Raw genomic sequence first — 19,617 nt, forward strand, 5'->3', positions numbered from 1 at the left:
ACACCCCTCTCTCTCGGGAATATGCATTCATGTACGTCTGACTGTGTGTATGTATGTGCGTGCACGGCCATATGAATACTGGACTTCCATTCGAATGCACGTGGACTGTTTTTAAATGTATTTATTTGGAGCCCAGGTGTGTGTTTGTGTGTGTGTGGGTGCGAGTTTAGTTTCTACAATGACTTGAGAAGAAAGCCATGTATTAAAAATATCACATTTATGCTGCAGAACTGTTTTGAGGAGCTGATGGTTTGTGTTGTGGACTATCCGGCTTGCCGTAGGGCGAGGCAGGCCGGGGTGTGAGTCGGACTTAGCAATAAGAAATCCCTCTGAATCCAAAAAGCTTTATGTAGATCTCCTGTATATGAGTTGAGAACAGACTGTCTGGGTCTATTGGTTCTGTTGTTTATTTTTAGTTTGGCTAAGATATGATTTTTTGTTGTGCTTATTTTTATTTTTTTTCTCTATGACATATAAATGCGTATAAAACTGTGAAAATCCATTGTGTTCAGTTAAAGGGTGAGTTTTAGGTTAGTTCTTTTTTTGCATGTTAATCTAATTTGTTCAATTATGGATGATTTCTCCTTTCTCCATCTCTGTTTGCGCTACACACACACACACACACACACATGCACACACACACACACACATATATATATAAATATAAGAATATATATAATCTCGCTCTCAGGGTCTTTCACGAATCCATTAACCGAAATGCTTCATGTTCTTATTTCCTGAGTTGCAAATTTCCAAGTCCTGATTATTTTGTCGTTTTTCTTTTTTTTTTAAATGATGATTCAGAACTGTCAATCACTACATTTAGCACTTGACTGTGAACCCGTCATCACCTAACAGAACAGATGTCATTTAATCTTGGTTTTTATAGCCAGAATATTGTGTGACATTTTTGTTCTGTTCTCCCTTCTCACTCGGACATTTGGTTTAAGCTTTTTCTCTGTTTGGTTTAACTCTCGTGTTGAACTTTCTGTCCTGGTCAGAGGTCAAAGGGAACGTCAGAGAGGAGATTTAAACACATCCCTCCACTAAAACAAACATGCATACATGCTGGACCTCAGTCAGAAAGCATTAACACACAATCATCTGGAAAATTGTCATTTCCTGTGATTGTGTTTCCATTCTTCCTTCCACCCCCTTGTCTGTCCTCTCCTCCCCAGTTAGTAAAACATGAAAGTGTTTCACAAAGTCAAGAGATGTAAACCTGTTCTGTATTCAACCCAATAAGAAAAAGCAATAAAGATTATATTAAGGAAAGGTGTGTGAATCAAACCCTGTGGTTGTTTCGGTCTTTCTTTGCTTACACTGCTGCCCTCCACTTAATCAGCAGGAGTTTACAGGGGTTTGAAAAAAATGTAAAAAATATGCATTTTTAGACAATAATGAGCTTTTGTAATTTTATTTTAGAAGTCTGTCATTTAGTTTTCTGGAAAGTTATGCGATTTGGTAGTCTTTATTTTGAAATGAAATTTCATTATTCATTTCTTATTGGAAACTTTACTCTCCAAAATGAGAATCTGTTTCAGAAACGTTTCAGTAAAAATTAGCATTGGGCCAACCAGAAAGAGAAAAGTAAGCAAAAAAATAAAAGAAGAAAAAAAACTCACTTCTCAAGAAGAATAAAATAATACACAACAAAAGAATTCCACATAAACTAGCTACGTTCTGCAGCTGTGTTCTGGAGCTGTGCTTCTCTTCTCTGGCCCCTGGCCACCACAGCCTCCTCACTTTTATACTGGTGGACCGCTCCTTCTCAAGAATGCAATATAAATTATCTCTTCCAGCACACTTACAATAACAACATCAAATATCAGAAGCTCAAACTTTAAACTTACTTTAAAAACACCTTTCTTTTTAAACAAGATACTTATACAGGTCATTCCACCAAAAAAGACAAAACACCCCTCCCACTCTACCACACTTGGTTTCTTCCCCTGTGAACCCCTGTTTAACCAAATGGACTGCTCCAGCCCAGGTTTGGCTGTTCATGGTCTGAAAGAGGAAGAAGTGCAACAAAGGAGACAGGTGAACACAATTTAAATTCAATCAAATACACAATCACAATGCCTCTTCTCTTCTTCACCCCTTCATCCAAATGTTTATACGTGTCCTCACATGTATTTTGTTTGACCAAAATTCCAAAAGAAAACTTCAAATATTCAGTTTATGATGCTGTATGATAAATAAAAGCAGCAAATGTTTTCTTCTGAGGCTGAAATTTGCAAATATTTAGGAATTTTTCATGATTTTTGCTTGACAAATGACTGAAACGATTAACTGAATTTCATAGTAACTGCCAGTTATTAGTAAACTTTGCAGTAGTAAGTGGAGTCTGTTCAGTCCACTGAAGTCTTGTGAGTGGAATTTATTTATTTAAAACTGTGCACCCTGCGTCCCCCATACATGTTTCTTCCCCTTCCTTAGGAACTGTGGCACGTGAGCGGCAAAGGTGTGCGCAGGTGTTCCCAAAAAAGGAAGTTACTTCTGCTGCTGATTTGACCCACATGAACGGCACATGGAAGTTAAGGTAGGATACTTTAAAGAAATTTGTGTAATAATAAAAATCCTTCAATCCTCGGTCGACTCTGAAAACACAAACAGGATGCACACATTTTTAGGTTTAGTCTGACTTCCAGTGTCTAGTCATGTCATTGTTTCTGATAACCATCAGTCATATTTTTTTGGGCCTCAAAATGTCATAAAAATGGTCATAGTATAGTAAGGCGTCAAAATCGGACAAAAAAAGTCAAAATTTTTTTTACCTCAAAATGTCATAAAAAACGTCATAGTATAGTAAGGCGTTTTTTTCGGTCAAAAAAAGTCACATTTTTTTTTGACCTCAAAAAGTCAAAAAACGTCATAGTATAGTATGTCGTATTTTTCGGCCAAAAAAAGTCAAAAATTTTTTTGACCTCAAAATGTCATAAAAAACGTCATAGTATAGTAAGGCGTCAAAATCGGACAAAAAAAGTCAAAAATTTTTTTGACCTCAAAATGTCATAAAAAACGTCATAGTATAGTATGTCGTTTTTTTCGGTCAAAAAAAGTCAAAAAATTTTTTGACCTCAAAAAATCATAAAAAACGTCATAGTATAGTATGTCGTTTTTTTCGGTCAAAAAAAGTCAAAAATTTTTTTGACCTCAAAAAGTCATAAAAAACGTCATAGTATAGTATAGTATGTGGTTTTTTTCGGTCAAAAAAAGTCAAAAATTTTTTTCACCTCAAAAAGTCATAAAAAACGTCATAGTATAGTATGTCGTTTTTTTCGGACAAAAAAAGTCACAATTTTTTTTTACCTCAAAAAGTCATAAAAAACGTCATAGTATAGTATGTCTTTTTTTTCGGTCAAAAAAAGTCAAAAAATTTTTTGACCTCGAAAAGTCATAAAAAACGTCATAGTATAGTATGTCGTATTTTTCGGACAAAAAAAGTCAAAAATTTTTTTGACCTCAAAATGTAATAAAAAACGTCATAGTATAGTAAGGCGTCAAAATCGGACAAAAAAAGTCAAACATTTTTTTGACCTCAAAAAGTCATAAAAAACGTCATAGTATAGTATGTCGTTTTTTTCGGTCAAAAAAAGTCAAACATTTTTTTGACCTCAAAAAGTCATAAAAAACGTCATAGTATAGTATGTCGTTTTTTTCGGTCAAAAAAACTCAAAAAATTTTTTAACCTCAAAAAGTCATAAAAAACGTCATAGTATAGTAAGGCGTCAAAATCAGACAAAAAAAGTCAAAAAATTTTTTCACCTCAAAAAGTCATAAAAAACGTCATAGTATAGTATGTCGTTTTTTTCGGACAAAAAAAGTCAAAATTTTTTTTGACCTCAAAAAGTCATAAAAAACGTCATAGTATAGTATGTCGTTTTTTTCGGACAAAAAAAGTCAAAATTTTTTTGACCTCAAAAAGTCATAAAAAACGTCATAGTAAAGTGTGTCGTTTTTTTCGGTCAAAAAAAGTCAAAAAATTTTTTCACCTCAAAAAGTCATAAAAAACGTCATAGTATATTAAGGCGTCAAAATCGGACAAAAAAAGTCAAACATTTTTTTGACCTCAAAAAGTCATAAAAAACGTCATAGTATAGTATGTCGTTTTTTTCGGTCAAAAAAAGTCAAAAAATTTTTTGACCTCAAAAAGTCATAAAAAACGTCATAGTATAGTATGTCGTTTTTTTCGGTCAAAAAAAGTCAAAAAATTTTTTAACCTCAAAATGTCATAAAAAACGTCATAGTATAGTAAGGCGTCAAAATCGGACAAAAAAAGTCAAACATTTTTTTGACCTCAAAAAGTCATAAAAAACGTCATAGTATAGTATGTCGTTTTTTTCGGTCAAAAAAAGTCAAACATTTTTTTGACCTCAAAAAGTCATAAAAAACGTCATAGTATAGTATGTCGTTTTTTTCGGTCAAAAAAAGTCAAAAAATTTTTTAACCTCAAAATGTCATAAAAAACGTCATAGTATAGTAAGGCGTCAAAATCGGACAAAAAAAGTCAAACATTTTTTTGACCTCAAAAAGTCATAAAAAACGTCATAGTATAGTAAGGCGTCAAAATCGGACAAAAAAAGTCAAAAATTTTTTTGACCTCAAAAAGTCATAAAAAACGTCATAGTATAGTATGTCGTTTTTTTCGGACAAAAAAAGTCACAATTTTTTTTTGACCTCAAAAAGTCATAAAAAACGTCATAGTATAGTATGTCGTTTTTTTCGGTCAAAAAAAGTCAAAAATTTTTTGACCTCAAAAAGTCATAAAAAACGTCATAGTAAAGTGTGTCGTTTTTTTCGGTCAAAAAAAGTCAAAAAATTTTTTCACCTCAAAAAGTCATAAAAAACGTCATAGTATATTAAGGCGTCAAAATCGGACAAAAAAAGTCAAACATTTTTTTGACCTCAAAAAGTCATAAAAAACGTCATAGTATAGTATGTCGTTTTTTTCGGTCAAAAAAAGTCAAAAAATTTTTTGACCTCAAAAAGTCATAAAAAACGTCATAGTATAGTATGTCGTTTTTTTCGGTCAAAAAAAGTCAAAAAATTTTTTAACCTCAAAATGTCATAAAAAACGTCATAGTATAGTAAGGCGTCAAAATCGGACAAAAAAAGTCAAACATTTTTTTGACCTCAAAAAGTCATAAAAAACGTCATAGTATAGTATGTCGTTTTTTTCGGTCAAAAAAAGTCAAACATTTTTTAACCTCAAAATGTCATAAAAAACGTCATAGTATAGTAAGGCATCAAAATCGGACAAAAAAAGTCAAACATTTTTTTGACCTCAAAAAGTCATAAAAAACGTCATAGTATAGTAAGGCGTCAAAATCGGACAAAAAAAGTCAAAAATTTTTTTGACCTCAAAAAGTCATAAAAAACGTCATAGTATAGTATGTCGTTTTTTTCGGACAAAAAAAGTCACAATTTTTTTTTGACCTCAAAAAGTCATAAAAAACGTCATAGTATAGTATGTCGTTTTTTTCGGTCAAAAAAAGTCAAAAATTTTTTTAACCTCAAAATGTCATAAAAAACGTCATAGTATAGTAAAGCGTTTTTTTCGGACAAAAAAAGTCAAAAATTTTTTTCACCTCAAAATGTCATAAAAAACGTCATAGTATAGTAAGGCGTCAAAATCGGACAAAAAAAGTCAAACATTTTTTTGACCTCAAAAAGTCATAAAAAACGTCATAGTATAGTATGTCGTTTTTTTCGGACAAAAAAAGTCACAAAATGTTTTCACCTTAAAAAGTCATAAAAAACGTCATGGTATAGTATGTCGTTTTTTTCGGCCAAAAAAAGTCAAAAATTTTTTTCACCTCAAAAAGTCATAAAAAACGTCATAGTATAGTAAGGCGTCAAAATCGGACAAAAAAAGTCAAACATTTTTTTGACCTCAAAAAGTCATAAAAAACGTCATAGTATAGTATGTCGTTTTTTTCGGTCAAAAAAAGTCAAACATTTTTTTGACCTCAAAAAGTCATAAAAAACGTCATAGTATAGTATGTCGTTTTTTTCGGACAAAAAAAGTCAATTTTTTTTTGACCTCAAAAAGTCATAAAAAACGTCATAGTATAGTATGTCGTTTTTTTCGGTCAAAAAAAGTCAAAAAATTTTTTCACCTCAAAAAGTCATAAAAAACGTCATAGTATAGTATGTCGTTTTTTTCGGTCAAAAAAAGTCAAAAAATTTTTTAACCTCAAAATGTCATAAAAAACGTCATAGTATAGTAAGGCGTCAAAATTGGACAAAAAAAGTCAAAAATTTTTTTGACATCAAAAAGTCATAAAAAACGTCATAGTATAGTATGTCGTTTTTTTCGGTCAAAAAAAGTCAAAAATTTTTTTAACCTCGAAATGTCATAAAAAACGTCATAGTATAGTAAGGCGTCAAAATCGGACAAAAAAAGTCAAAAATTTTTTTGACCTCGAAAAATCATAAAAAACGTCATAATATAGTATGTCGTTTTTTTCGGTCAAAAAAAGTCAAAAATTTTTTTCACCTCCAAAAGTCATAAAAAACGTCATAGTATAGTAAGGCGTCAAAATCGGACAAAAAAAGTCAAACATTTTTTTGACCTCAAAAAGTCATAAAAAACGTCATAGTATAGTAAGGCGTCAAAATCGGACAAAAAAAGTCAAACATTTTTTTGACCTCAAAAATTCATAAAAAACGTCATAGTATAGTATGTCGTTTTTTTCGGACAAAAAAATTCACAATTTTTTTTTTACCTCAAAAAGTCATAAAAAACGTCATAGTATAGTATGTCGTTTTTTTCGGCCAAAAAAAGTCAAATTTTTTTTTTACCTCAAAATGTCATAAAAAACGTCATAGTATAGTAAGGCGTCAAAATCGGACAAAAAAAGTCAAAAAAATTTTTAACCTCAAAATGTCATAAAAAACGTCATAGTATAGTATGTCGTATTTTTCGGCCAAAAAGAGTCACATTTTTTTTTGACCTCAAAATGTCATAAAAAACGTCATAGTATAGTAAGGCGTCAAAATCGGACAAAAAAAGTCAAACATTTTTTTGACCTCAAAAAGTCATAAAAAACGTCATAGTATAGTATGTCGTTTTTTTCGGTCAAAAAAAGTCATAAAAAACGTCATAGTATAGTATGTCGTTTTTTTCGGTCAAAAAAAGTCAAAAATTTTTTTAACCTCAAAATGTCATAAAAAACGTCATAGTATAGTAAGGCGTCAAAATCGGACAAAAAAAGTCAAACATTTTTTTGACCTCAAAAAGTCATAAAAAACGTCATAGTATAGTATGTCGTTTTTTTCGGACAAAAAAAGTCACAAAATGTTTTCACCTCAAAAAGTCATAAAAAACGTCATAGTATAGTATGTCGTTTTTTTCGGTCAAAAAAAGTCAAAAATTTTTTTAACCTCAAAATGTCATAAAAAACGTCATAGTATAGTAAGGCGTCAAAATCGGACAAAAAAAGTCAAACATTTTTTTGACCTCAAAAAGTCATAAAAAACGTCATAGTATAGTATGTCGTTTTTTTCGGTCAAAAAAAGTCATAAAAAACGTCATAGTATAGTATGTCGTTTTTTTCGGTCAAAAAAAGTCAAAAATTTTTTTAACCTCAAAATGTCATAAAAAACGTTATAGTATAGTAAGGCGTCAAAATCGGACAAAAAAAGTCAAACATTTTTTTGACCTCAAAAAGTCATAAAAAACGTCATAGTATAGTATGTCGTTTTTTTCGGACAAAAAAAGTCACAAAATGTTTTCACCTCAAAAAGTCATAAAAAACGTCATAGTATAGTATGTCGTTTTTTTCGGTCAAAAAAAGTCAAAAATTTTTTTAACCTCAAAATGTCATAAAAAACGTCATAGTATAGTAAGGCGTCAAAATCGGACAAAAAAAGTCAAACATTTTTTTGACCTCAAAAAGTCATAAAAAACGTCATAGTATAGTAAGGCGTCAAAATCGGACAAAAAAAGTCAAACATTTTTTTGACCTCAAAAAGTCATAAAAAACGTCATAGTATAGTATGTCGTTTTTTTCGGACAAAAAAAGTCACAATTTTTTTTTGACCTCAAAAAGTCATAAAAAACGTCATAGTATAGTATGTCGTTTTTTTCGGTCAAAAAAAGTCAAAAATTTTTTTCACCTCAAAAAGTCATAAAAAACGTCATAGTATAGTATGTCGTTTTTTTCGGTCAAAAAAAGTCAAAAATTTTTTTAACCTCAAAATGTCATAAAAAACGTCATAGTATAGTAAGGCGTCAAAATCGGACAAAAAAAGTCAAAAAATTTTTTGACCTCAAAAAGTCATAAAAAACGTCATAGTATAGTATGTCGTTTTTTTCGGACAAAAAAAGTCACAAAAAACGTCATAGTATAGTATGTCGTTTTTTTCGGTCAAAAAAAGTCAAAAAAATTTTTAACCTCAAAATGTCATAAAAAACGTCATAGTATAGTAAGGCGTCAAAATCGGACAAAAAAAGTCAAAAATTTTTTTGACATCAAAAAGTCATAAAAAACGTCATAGTATAGTATGTCGTTTTTTTCGGTCAAAAAAAGTCAAAAATTTTTTTAACCTCGAAATGTCATAAAAAACGTCATAGTATAGTAAGGCGTCAAAATCGGACAAAAAAAGTCAAAAATTTTTTTGACCTCGAAAAATCATAAAAAACGTCATAGTATAGTATGTCGTTTTTTTCGGTCAAAAAAAGTCAAAAAATTTTTTCACCTCAAAAAGTCATAAAAAACGTCATAGTATAGTAAGGCGTCAAAATCGGACAAAAAAAGTCAAAAAATTTTTTGACCTCAAAAAGTCATAAAAAACGTCATAGTATAGTATGTCGTTTTTTTCGGACAAAAAAAGTCAAATTTTTTTTTTACCTCAAAATGTCATAAAAAACGTCATAGTATAGTAAGGCGTCAAAATCGGACAAAAAAAGTCAAAAAAATTTTTAACCTCAAAATGTCATAAAAAACGTCATAGTATAGTATGTCGTTTTTTTCGGTCAAAAAAAGTCAAAAATTTTTTTGACCTCAAAAAGTCATAAAAAACGTCATAGTATAGTATGTCGTTTTTTTCGGTCAAAAAAAGTCAAAAATTTTTTTAACCTCAAAATGTCATAAAAAACGTCATAGTATAGTAAGGCGTCAAAATCGGACAAAAAAAGTCAAACATTTTTTTGACCTCAAAAAGTCATAAAAAACGTCATAGTATAGTAAGGCCTCAAAATCGGACAAAAAAAGTCAAACATTTTTTTGACCTCAAAAAGTCATAAAAAACGTCATAGTATAGTATGTCGTTTTTTTCGGACAAAAAAAGTCACAATTTTTTTTTGACCTCAAAAAGTCATAAAAAACGTCATAGTATAGTATGTCGTTTTTTTCGGTCAAAAAAAGTCAAAAATTTTTTTCACCTCAAAAAGTCATAAAAAACGTCATAGTATAGTATGTCGTTTTTTTCGGTCAAAAAAAGTCAAAAATTTTTTTAACCTCAAAATGTCATAAAAAACGTCATAGTATAGTAAGGCGTCAAAATCGGACAAAAAAAGTCAAAAAATTTTTTGACATCAAAAAGTCATAAAAAACGTCATAGTATAGTATGTCGTTTTTTTCGGTCAAAAAAAGTCAAAAATTTTTTTAACCTCGAAATGTCATAAAAAACGTCATAGTATAGTAAGGCGTCAAAATCGGACAAAAAAAGTCAAAAATTTTTTTGACCTCGAAAAATCATAAAAAACGTCATAGTATAGTATGTCGTTTTTTTCGGTCAAAAAAAGTCAAAAATTTTTTTAACCTCAAAATGTCATAAAAAACGTCATAGTATAGTAAGGCGTCAAAATCGGACAAAAAAAGTCAAACATTTTTTTGACCTCAAAAAGTCATAAAAAACGTCATAGTATAGTATGTCGTTTTTTTCGGACAAAAAAAGTCACAATTTTTTTTTGACCTCAAAAAGTCATAAAAAACGTCATAGTATAGTATGTCGTTTTTTTCGGTCAAAAAAAGTCAAAAATTTTTTTAACCTCAAAATGTCATAAAAAACGTCATAGTATAGTAAGGCGTCAAAATCGGACAAAAAAAGTCAAACTTTTTTTGACCTCAAAAAGTCATAAAAAACGTCATAGTATAGTATGTCGTTTTTTTCGGACAAAAAAAGTCACAAAATGTTTTCACCTCAAAAAGTCATAAAAAACGTCATAGTATAGTAAGGCGTCAAAATCGGACAAAAAAAGTCAAAAAATTTTTTCACCTCAAAAAGTCATAAAAAACGTCATAGTATAGTATGTCGTTTTTTTCGGACAAAAAAAGTCACAAAAAACGTCATAGTATAGTATGTCGTTTTTTTCGGTCAAAAAAAGTCAAAAAAATTTTTAACCTCAAAATGTCATAAAAAACGTCATAGTATAGTAAGGCGTCAAAATCGGACAAAAAAAGTCAAAAATTTTTTTAACCTCGAAATGTCATAAAAAACGTCATAGTATAGTAAGGCGTCAAAATCGGACAAAAAAAGTCAAACATTTTTTTGACCTCAAAAAGTCATAAAAAACGTCATAGTATAGTATGTCGTTTTTTTCGGTCAAAAAAAGTCAAAAATTTTTTTAACCTCAAAATGTCATAAAAAACGTCATAGTATAGTAAGGCGTCAAAATCGGACAAAAAAAGTCAAACATTTTTTTGACCTCAAAAAGTCATAAAAAACGTCATAGTATAGTAAGGCGTCAAAATCGGACAAAAAAAGTCAAACATTTTTTTGACCTCAAAAAGTCATAAAAAACGTCATAGTATAGTATGTCGTTTTTTTCGGACAAAAAAAGTCACAATTTTTTTTTGACCTCAAAAAGTCATAAAAAACGTCATAGTATAGTATGTCGTTTTTTTCGGTCAAAAAAAGTCAAAAAAATTTTTGACCTCAAAAAGTCATAAAAAACGTCATAGTATAGTATGTCGTTTTTTTCGGTCAAAAAAAGTCAAAAATTTTTTTAACCTCAAAATGTCATAAAAAACGTCATAGTATAGTAAGGCGTCAAAATCGGACAAAAAAAGTCAAACATTTTTTTGACCTCAAAAAGTCATAAAAAACGTCATAGTATAGTATGTCGTTTTTTTCGGACAAAAAAAGTCACAAAATGTTTTCACCTCAAAAAGTCATAAAAAACGTCATAGTATAGTATGTCGTTTTTTTCGGACAAAAAAAGTCACAAAATGTTTTGACCTCAAAAAGTCATAAAAAACGTCATAGTATAGTAAGGCATCAAAATCGGACAAAAAAAGTCAAACATTTTTTTGACCTCAAAAAGTCATAAAAAACGTCATAGTATAGTATGTCGTTTTTTTCGGACAAAAAAAGTCACAATTTTTTTTTGACCTCAAAAAGTCATAAAAAACGTCATAGTATAGTAAGGCGTCAAAATCGGACAAAAAAAGTCAAACATTTTTTTGACCTCAAAAAGTCATAAAAAACGTCATAGTATAGTATGTCGTTTTTTTCGGACAAAAAACGTCACAATTTTTTTTTGACCTCAAAAAGTCATAAAAAACGTCATAGTATAGTATGCCGTTTTTTTCAGTCAAAAAAAGTCAAAAATTTTTTTGACCTCAAAAAGTCATAAAAAACGTCATAGTATAGTATGTCGTTTTTTTCGGACAAAAAAAGTCAAAATTTTTTTTTGACCTCAAAAAGTCATAAAAAACGTCATAGTATAGTATGTCGTTTTTTTCGGTCAAAAAAAGTCAAAAATTTTTTTAACCTCAAAATGTCATAAAAAACGTCATAGTATAGTAAGGCGTCAAAATCGGACAAAAAAAGTCAAAATTTTTTTTGACCTCAAAAAGTCATAAAAAACGTCATAGTATAGTATGCCGTTTTTTCGGTCAAAAAAGTCAAAAAAATTTTTGACCTCAAAAAATCATAAAAAACGTCATAGTATAGTATGCCGTTTTTTTCGGTCAAAAAAAGTCAAAAAATTTTTTAACCTCAAAATGTCATAAAAAACGTCATAGTATAGTAAGGCGTCAAAATCGGACAAAAAAAGTCAAACATTTTTTTGACCTCAAAAAGTCATAAAAAACGTCATAGTATAGTATGTCGTTTTTTTCGGTCAAAAAAAGTCAAAAATTTTTTTGACCTCAAAAAGTCATAAAAAACGTCATAGTATAGTATGTCGTTTTTTTCGGTCAAAAAAAGTCAAAAAATTTTTTGACCTCAAAAAGTCATAAAAAACGTCATAGTATAGTAAGGCGTCAAAATCGGACAAAAAAAGTCAAACATTTTTTTGACCTCAAAAAGTCATAAAAAACGTCATAGTATAGTATGTCGTTTTTTTCGGTCAAAAAAAGTCAAAAAATTTTTTGACCTCAAAAAGTCATAAAAAACGTCATAGTATAGTATGTCGTTTTTTTCGGTCAAAAAAAGTCAAAAAATTTTTTGACCTCAAAAAGTCATAAAAAACGTCATAATATAGTATGTCGTTTTTTTCGGTCAAAAAAAGTCACAAATTTTTTAAACCTCAAAATGTCATAAAAAACGTCATAGTATAGTAAGGCGTCAAAATCGGACAAAAAAAGTCAAACATTTTTTTGACCTCAAAAAGTCATAAAAAACGTCATAGTATAGTAAGGCGTCAAAATCGGACAAAAAAAGTCAAACATTTTTTTGACATCAAAAAGTCATAAAAAACGTCATAGTATAGTATGTCGTTTTTTTCGGTCAAAAAAAGTCAAACATTTTTTTAACCTCGAAATGTCATAAAAAACGTCATAGTATAGTAAGGCGTCAAAATCGGACAAAAAAAGTCAAACATTTTTTTGACCTCAAAAAGTCATAAAAAACGTCATAGTATAGTATGTCGTTTTTTTCGGTCAAAAAAAGTCAAAAATTTTTTTAACCTCAAAATGTCATAAAAAACGTCATAGTATAGTAAGGCGTCAAAATCGGACAAAAAAAGTCAAACATTTTTTTGACCTCAAAAAGTCATAAAAAACGTCATAGTATAGTATGTCGTTTTTTTCGGACAAAAAAAGTCACAAAATGTTTTCACCTCAAAAAGTCATAAAAAACGTCATAGTATAGTATGTCGTTTTTTTCGGACAAAAAAAGTCACAAAATGTTTTGACCTCAAAAAGTCATAAAAAACGTCATAGTATAGTAAGGCATCAAAATCGGACAAAAAAAGTCAAACATTTTTTTGACCTCAAAAAGTCATAAAAAACGTCATAGTATAGTATGTCGTTTTTTTCGGACAAAAAAAGTCACAATTTTTTTTTGACCTCAAAAAGTCATAAAAAACGTCATAGTATAGTAAGGCGTCAAAATCGGACAAAAAAAGTCAAACATTTTTTTGACCTCAAAAAGTCATAAAAAACGTCATAGTATAGTATGTCGTTTTTTTCGGACAAAAAACGTCACAATTTTTTTTTGACCTCAAAAAGTCATAAAAAACGTCATAGTATAGTATGCCGTTTTTTTCGGTCAAAAAAAGTCAAAAATTTTTTTGACCTCAAAAAGTCATAAAAAACGTCATAGTATAGTATGTCGTTTTTTTCGGACAAAAAAAGTCAAAATTTTTTTTTGACCTCAAAAAGTCATAAAAAACGTCATAGTATAGTATGTCGTTTTTTTCGGTCAAAAAAAGTCATAAAAAACGTCATAGTATAGTATGTCGTTTTTTTCGGTCAAAAAAAGTCAAAAATTTTTTTAACCTCAAAATGTCATAAAAAACGTCATAGTATAGTAAGGCGTCAAAATCGGACAAAAAAAGTCAAACATTTTTTTGACCTCAAAAAGTCATAAAAAACGTCATAGTATAGTATGTCGTTTTTTTCGGTCAAAAAAAGTCAAAAATTTTTTTAACCTCGAAATGTCATAAAAAACGTCATAGTATAGTAAGGCGTCAAAATCGGACAAAAAAAGTCAAACATTTTTTGGACCTCAAAAAGTCATAAAAAACGTCATAGTATAGTATGTCGTTTTTTTCGGCCAAAAAAAGTCAAATTTTTTTTTAACCTCGAAATGTCATAAAAAACGTCATAGTATAGTAAGGCGTCAAAATCGGACAAAAAAAGTCAAACATTTTTTTGACCTCAAAAAGTCATAAAAAACGTCATAGTATAGTATGTCGTTTTTTTCGGCCAAAAAAAGTCAAATTTTTTTTTTACCTCAAAATGTCATAAAAAACGTCATAGTATAGTAAGGCGTCAAAATCGGACAAAAAAAGTCAAAATTTTTTTTGACCTCAAAAAGTCATAAAAAACGTCATAGTATAGTATGCCGTTTTTTTCGGTCAAAAAAAGTCAAACATTTTTTTGACCTCAAAAAGTCATAAAAAACGTCATAGTATAGTATGTCGTTTTTTTCGGTCAAAAAAAGTCATAAAAAACGTCATAGTATAGTATGTCGTTTTTTTCGGTCAAAAAAAGTCATAAAAAACGTCATAGTATAGTATGTCGTTTTTTTCGGTCAAAAAAAGTCAAAAATTTTTTTCACCTCAAAATGTCATAAAAAACGTCATAGTATAGTAAGGCGTCAAAATCGGACAAAAAAAGTCAAACATTTTTTTGACCTCAAAAAGTCATAAAAAACGTCATAGTATAGTATGTCGTTTTTTTCGGACAAAAAAAGTCACAAAATGTTTTCACCTTAAAAAGTCATAAAAAACGTCATAGTATAGTATGTCGTTTTTTTCGGCCAAAAAAAGTCAAAAAATTTTTTCACCTCAAAAAGTCATAAAAAACGTCATAGTATAGTAAGGCGTCAAAATCGGACAAAAAAAGTCAAACATTTTTTTGACCTCAAAAAGTCATAAAAAACGTCATAGTATAGTATGTCGTTTTTTTCGGTCAAAAAAAGTCAAACATTTTTTTGACCTCAAAAAGTCATAAAAAACGTCATAGTATAGTATGTCGTTTTTTTCGGACAAAAAAAGTCACAATTTTTTTTTGACCTCAAAAAGTCATAAAAAACGTCATAGTATAGTATGTCGTTTTTTTCGGTCAAAAAAAGTCAAAAAATTTTTTCACCTCAAAAAGTCATAAAAAACGTCATAGTATAGTATGTCGTTTTTTTCGGTCAAAAAAAGTCAAAAATTTTTTTAACCTCAAAATGTCATAAAAAACGTCATAGTATAGTAAGGCGTCAAAATCGGACAAAAAAAGTCAAACTTTTTTTGACCTCAAAAAGTCATAAAAAACGTCATAGTATAGTATGTCGTTTTTTTCGGACAAAAAAAGTCACAAAATGTTTTCACCTCAAAAAGTCATAAAAAACGTCATAGTATAGTAAGGCGTCAAAATCGGACAAAAAAAGTCAAAAAATTTTTTCACCTCAAAAAGTCATAAAAAACGTCATAGTATAGTATGTCGTTTTTTTCGGACAAAAAAAGTCACAAAAAACGTCATAGTATAGTATGTCGTTTTTTTCGGTCAAAAAAAGTCAAAAAAATTTTTAACCTCAAAATGTCATAAAAAACGTCATAGTATAGTAAGGCGTCAAAATCGGACAAAAAAAGTCAAAAATTTTTTTAACCTCGAAATGTCATAAAAAACGTCATAGTATAGTAAGGCGTCAAAATCGGACAAAAAAAGTCAAACATTTTTTTGACCTCAAAAAGTCATAAAAAACGTCATAGTATAGTATGTCGTTTTTTTCGGTCAAAAAAAGTCAAAAATTTTTTTAACCTCAAAATGTCATAAAAAACGTCATAGTATAGTAAGGCGTCAAAATCGGACAAAAAAAGTCAAACATTTTTTTGACCTCAAAAAGTCATAAAAAACGTCATAGTATAGTAAGGCGTCAAAATCGGACAAAAAAAGTCAAACATTTTTTTGACCTCAAAAAGTCATAAAAAACGTCATAGTATAGTATGTCGTTTTTTTCGGACAAAAAAAGTCACAATTTTTTTTTGACCTCAAAAAGTCATAAAAAACGTCATAGTATAGTATGTCGTTTTTTTCGGTCAAAAAAAGTCAAAAAAATTTTTGACCTCAAAAAGTCATAAAAAACGTCATAGTATAGTATGTCGTTTTTTTCGGTCAAAAAAAGTCAAAAATTTTTTTAACCTCAAAATGTCATAAAAAACGTCATAGTATAGTAAGGCGTCAAAATCGGACAAAAAAAGTCAAACATTTTTTTGACCTCAAAAAGTCATAAAAAACGTCATAGTATAGTATGTCGTTTTTTTCGGACAAAAAAAGTCACAAAATGTTTTCACCTCAAAAAGTCATAAAAAACGTCATAGTATAGTATGTCGTTTTTTTCGGACAAAAAAAGTCACAAAATGTTTTGACCTCAAAAAGTCATAAAAAACGTCATAGTATAGTAAGGCATCAAAATCGGACAAAAAAAGTCAAACATTTTTTTGACCTCAAAAAGTCATAAAAAACGTCATAGTATAGTATGTCGTTTTTTTCGGACAAAAAAAGTCACAATTTTTTTTTGACCTCAAAAAGTCATAAAAAACGTCATAGTATAGTAAGGCGTCAAAATCGGACAAAAAAAGTCAAACATTTTTTTGACCTCAAAAAGTCATAAAAAACGTCATAGTATAGTATGTCGTTTTTTTCGGACAAAAAACGTCACAATTTTTTTTTGACCTCAAAAAGTCATAAAAAACGTCATAGTATAGTATGTCGTTTTTTTCGGTCAAAAAAAGTCAAACATTTTTTTAACCTCAAAATGTCATAAAAAACGTCATAGTATAGTAAGGCGTCAAAATCGGACAAAAAAAGTCAAACATTTTTTTGACCTCAAAAAGTCATAAAAAACGTCATAGTATAGTATGTCGTTTTTTTCGGACAAAAAAAGTCACAAAATGTTTTCACCTCAAAAAGTCATAAAAAACGTCATAGTATAGTATGTCGTTTTTTTCGGACAAAAAAAGTCACAAAATGTTTTGACCTCAAAAAGTCATAAAAAACGTCATAGTATAGTAAGGCATCAAAATCGGACAAAAAAAGTCAAACATTTTTTTGACCTCAAAAAGTCATAAAAAACGTCATAGTATAGTATGTCGTTTTTTTCGGACAAAAAAAGTCACAATTTTTTTTTGACCTCAAAAAGTCATAAAAAACGTCATAGTATAGTAAGGCGTCAAAATCGGACAAAAAAAGTCAAACATTTTTTTGACCTCAAAAAGTCATAAAAAACGTCATAGTATAGTATGTCGTTTTTTTTCGGACAAAAAACGTCACAATTTTTTTTTGACCTCAAAAAGTCATAAAAAACGTCATAGTATAGTATGCCGTTTTTTTCGGTCAAAAAAAGTCAAAAATTTTTTTGACCTCAAAAAGTCATAAAAAACGTCATAGTATAGTATGTCGTTTTTTTCGGACAAAAAAAGTCAAAATTTTTTTTTGACCTCAAAAAGTCATAAAAAACGTCATAGTATAGTATGTCGTTTTTTTCGGTCAAAAAAAGTCATAAAAAACGTCATAGTATAGTATGTCGTTTTTTTCGGTCAAAAAAAGTCAAAAATTTTTTTAACCTCAAAATGTCATAAAAAACGTCATAGTATAGTAAGGCGTCAAAATCGGACAAAAAAAGTCAAACATTTTTTTGACCTCAAAAAGTCATAAAAAACGTCATAGTATAGTATGTCGTTTTTTTCGGTCAAAAAAAGTCAAAAATTTTTTTAACCTCGAAATGTCATAAAAAACGTCATAGTATAGTAAGGCGTCAAAATCGGACAAAAAAAGTCAAACATTTTTTGGACCTCAAAAAGTCATAAAAAACGTCATAGTATAGTATGTCGTTTTTTTCGGCCAAAAAAAGTCAAATTTTTTTTTAACCTCGAAATGTCATAAAAAACGTCATAGTATAGTAAGGCGTCAAAATCGGACAAAAAAAGTCAAACATTTTTTTGACCTCAAAAAGTCATAAAAAACGTCATAGTATAGTATGTCGTTTTTTTCGGCCAAAAAAAGTCAAATTTTTTTTTTACCTCAAAATGTCATAAAAAACGTCATAGTATAGTAAGGCGTCAAAATCGGACAAAAAAAGTCAAAATTTTTTTTGACCTCAAAAAGTCATAAAAAACGTCATAGTATAGTATGCCGTTTTTTTCGGTCAAAAAAAGTCAAACATTTTTTTGACCTCAAAAAGTCATAAAAAACGTCATAGTATAGTATGTCGTTTTTTTCGGTCAAAAAAAGTCATAAAAAACGTCATAGTATAGTATGTCGTTTTTTTTCGGTCAAAAAAAGTCATAAAAAACGTCATAGTATAGTATGTCGTTTTTTTCGGTCAAAAAAAGTCAAAAATTTTTTTCACCTCAAAATGTCATAAAAAACGTCATAGTATAGTAAGGCGTCAAAATCGGACAAAAAAAGTCAAACATTTTTTTGACCTCAAAAAGTCATAAAAAACGTCATAGTATAGTATGTCGTTTTTTTCGGACAAAAAAAGTCACAAAATGTTTTCACCTTAAAAAGTCATAAAAAACGTCATAGTATAGTATGTCGTTTTTTTCGGCCAAAAAAAGTCAAAAAATTTTTTCACCTCAAAAAGTCATAAAAAACGTCATAGTATAGTAAGGCGTCAAAATCGGACAAAAAAAGTCAAACATTTTTTTGACCTCAAAAAGTCATAAAAAACGTCATAGTATAGTATGTCGTTTTTTTCGGTCAAAAAAAGTCAAACATTTTTTTGACCTCAAAAAGTCATAAAAAACGTCATAGTATAGTATGTCGTTTTTTTCGGACAAAAAAAGTCACAATTTTTTTTTGACCTCAAAAAGTCATAAAAAACGTCATAGTATAGTATGTCGTTTTTTTCGGTCAAAAAAAGTCAAAAAATTTTTTCACCTCAAAAAGTCATAAAAAACGTCATAGTATAGTATGTCGTTTTTTTCGGTCAAAAAAAGTCAAAAATTTTTTTAACCTCAAAATGTCATAAAAAACGTCATAGTATAGTAAGGCGTCAAAATCGGACAAAAAAAGTCAAACATTTTTTTGACCTCAAAAAGTCATAAAAAACGTCATAGTATAGTATGTCGTTTTTTTCGGACAAAAAAGTCACAAAATGTTTTCACCTCAAAAAGTCATAAAAAACGTCATAGTATAGTATGTCGTTTTTTTCGGTCAAAAAAAGTCAAAAATTTTTTTAACCTCAAAATGTCATAAAAAACGTCATAGTATAGTAAGGCGTCAAAATCGGACAAAAAAAGTCAAACATTTTTTTGACCTCAAAAAGTCATAAAAAACGTCATAGTATAGTATGTCGTTTTTTTCGGTCAAAAAAAGTCATAAAAAACGTCATAGTATAGTATGTCGTTTTTTTCGGTCAAAAAAAGTCAAAAATTTTTTTAACCTCAAAATGTCATAAAAAACGTTATAGTATAGTAAGGCGTCAAAATCGGACAAAAAAAGTCAAACATTTTTTTGACCTCAAAAAGTCATAAAAAACGTCATAGTATAGTATGTCGTTTTTTTCGGACAAAAAAAGTCACAAAATGTTTTCACCTCAAAAAGTCATAAAAAACGTCATAGTATAGTATGTTGTTTTTTTCGGTCAAAAAAAGTCAAAAATTTTTTTAACCTCAAAATGTCATAAAAAACGTCATAGTATAGTAAGGCGTCAAAATCGGACAAAAAAAGTCAAACATTTTTTTGACCTCAAAAAGTCATAAAAAACGTCATAGTATAG

The 19,617-nt window shown here is 29.1% G+C and overlaps 1 protein-coding gene across 1 annotated transcript in view; it reads right to left on the reverse strand.

Annotated features, from left to right (window-relative positions):
* The window catches only part of LOC121200363 (protein NLRC3-like), a 567,821-nt gene that overhangs the window by 293,251 nt on the left and 254,953 nt on the right, over positions 1 to 19,617 (reverse strand). The window lies entirely within an intron of this gene.

Source organism: Toxotes jaculatrix, chromosome 20 (genome assembly GCF_017976425.1).
Source record: "Toxotes jaculatrix isolate fToxJac2 chromosome 20, fToxJac2.pri, whole genome shotgun sequence".
Lineage (NCBI taxonomy): Eukaryota > Metazoa > Chordata > Actinopteri > Toxotidae > Toxotes > Toxotes jaculatrix.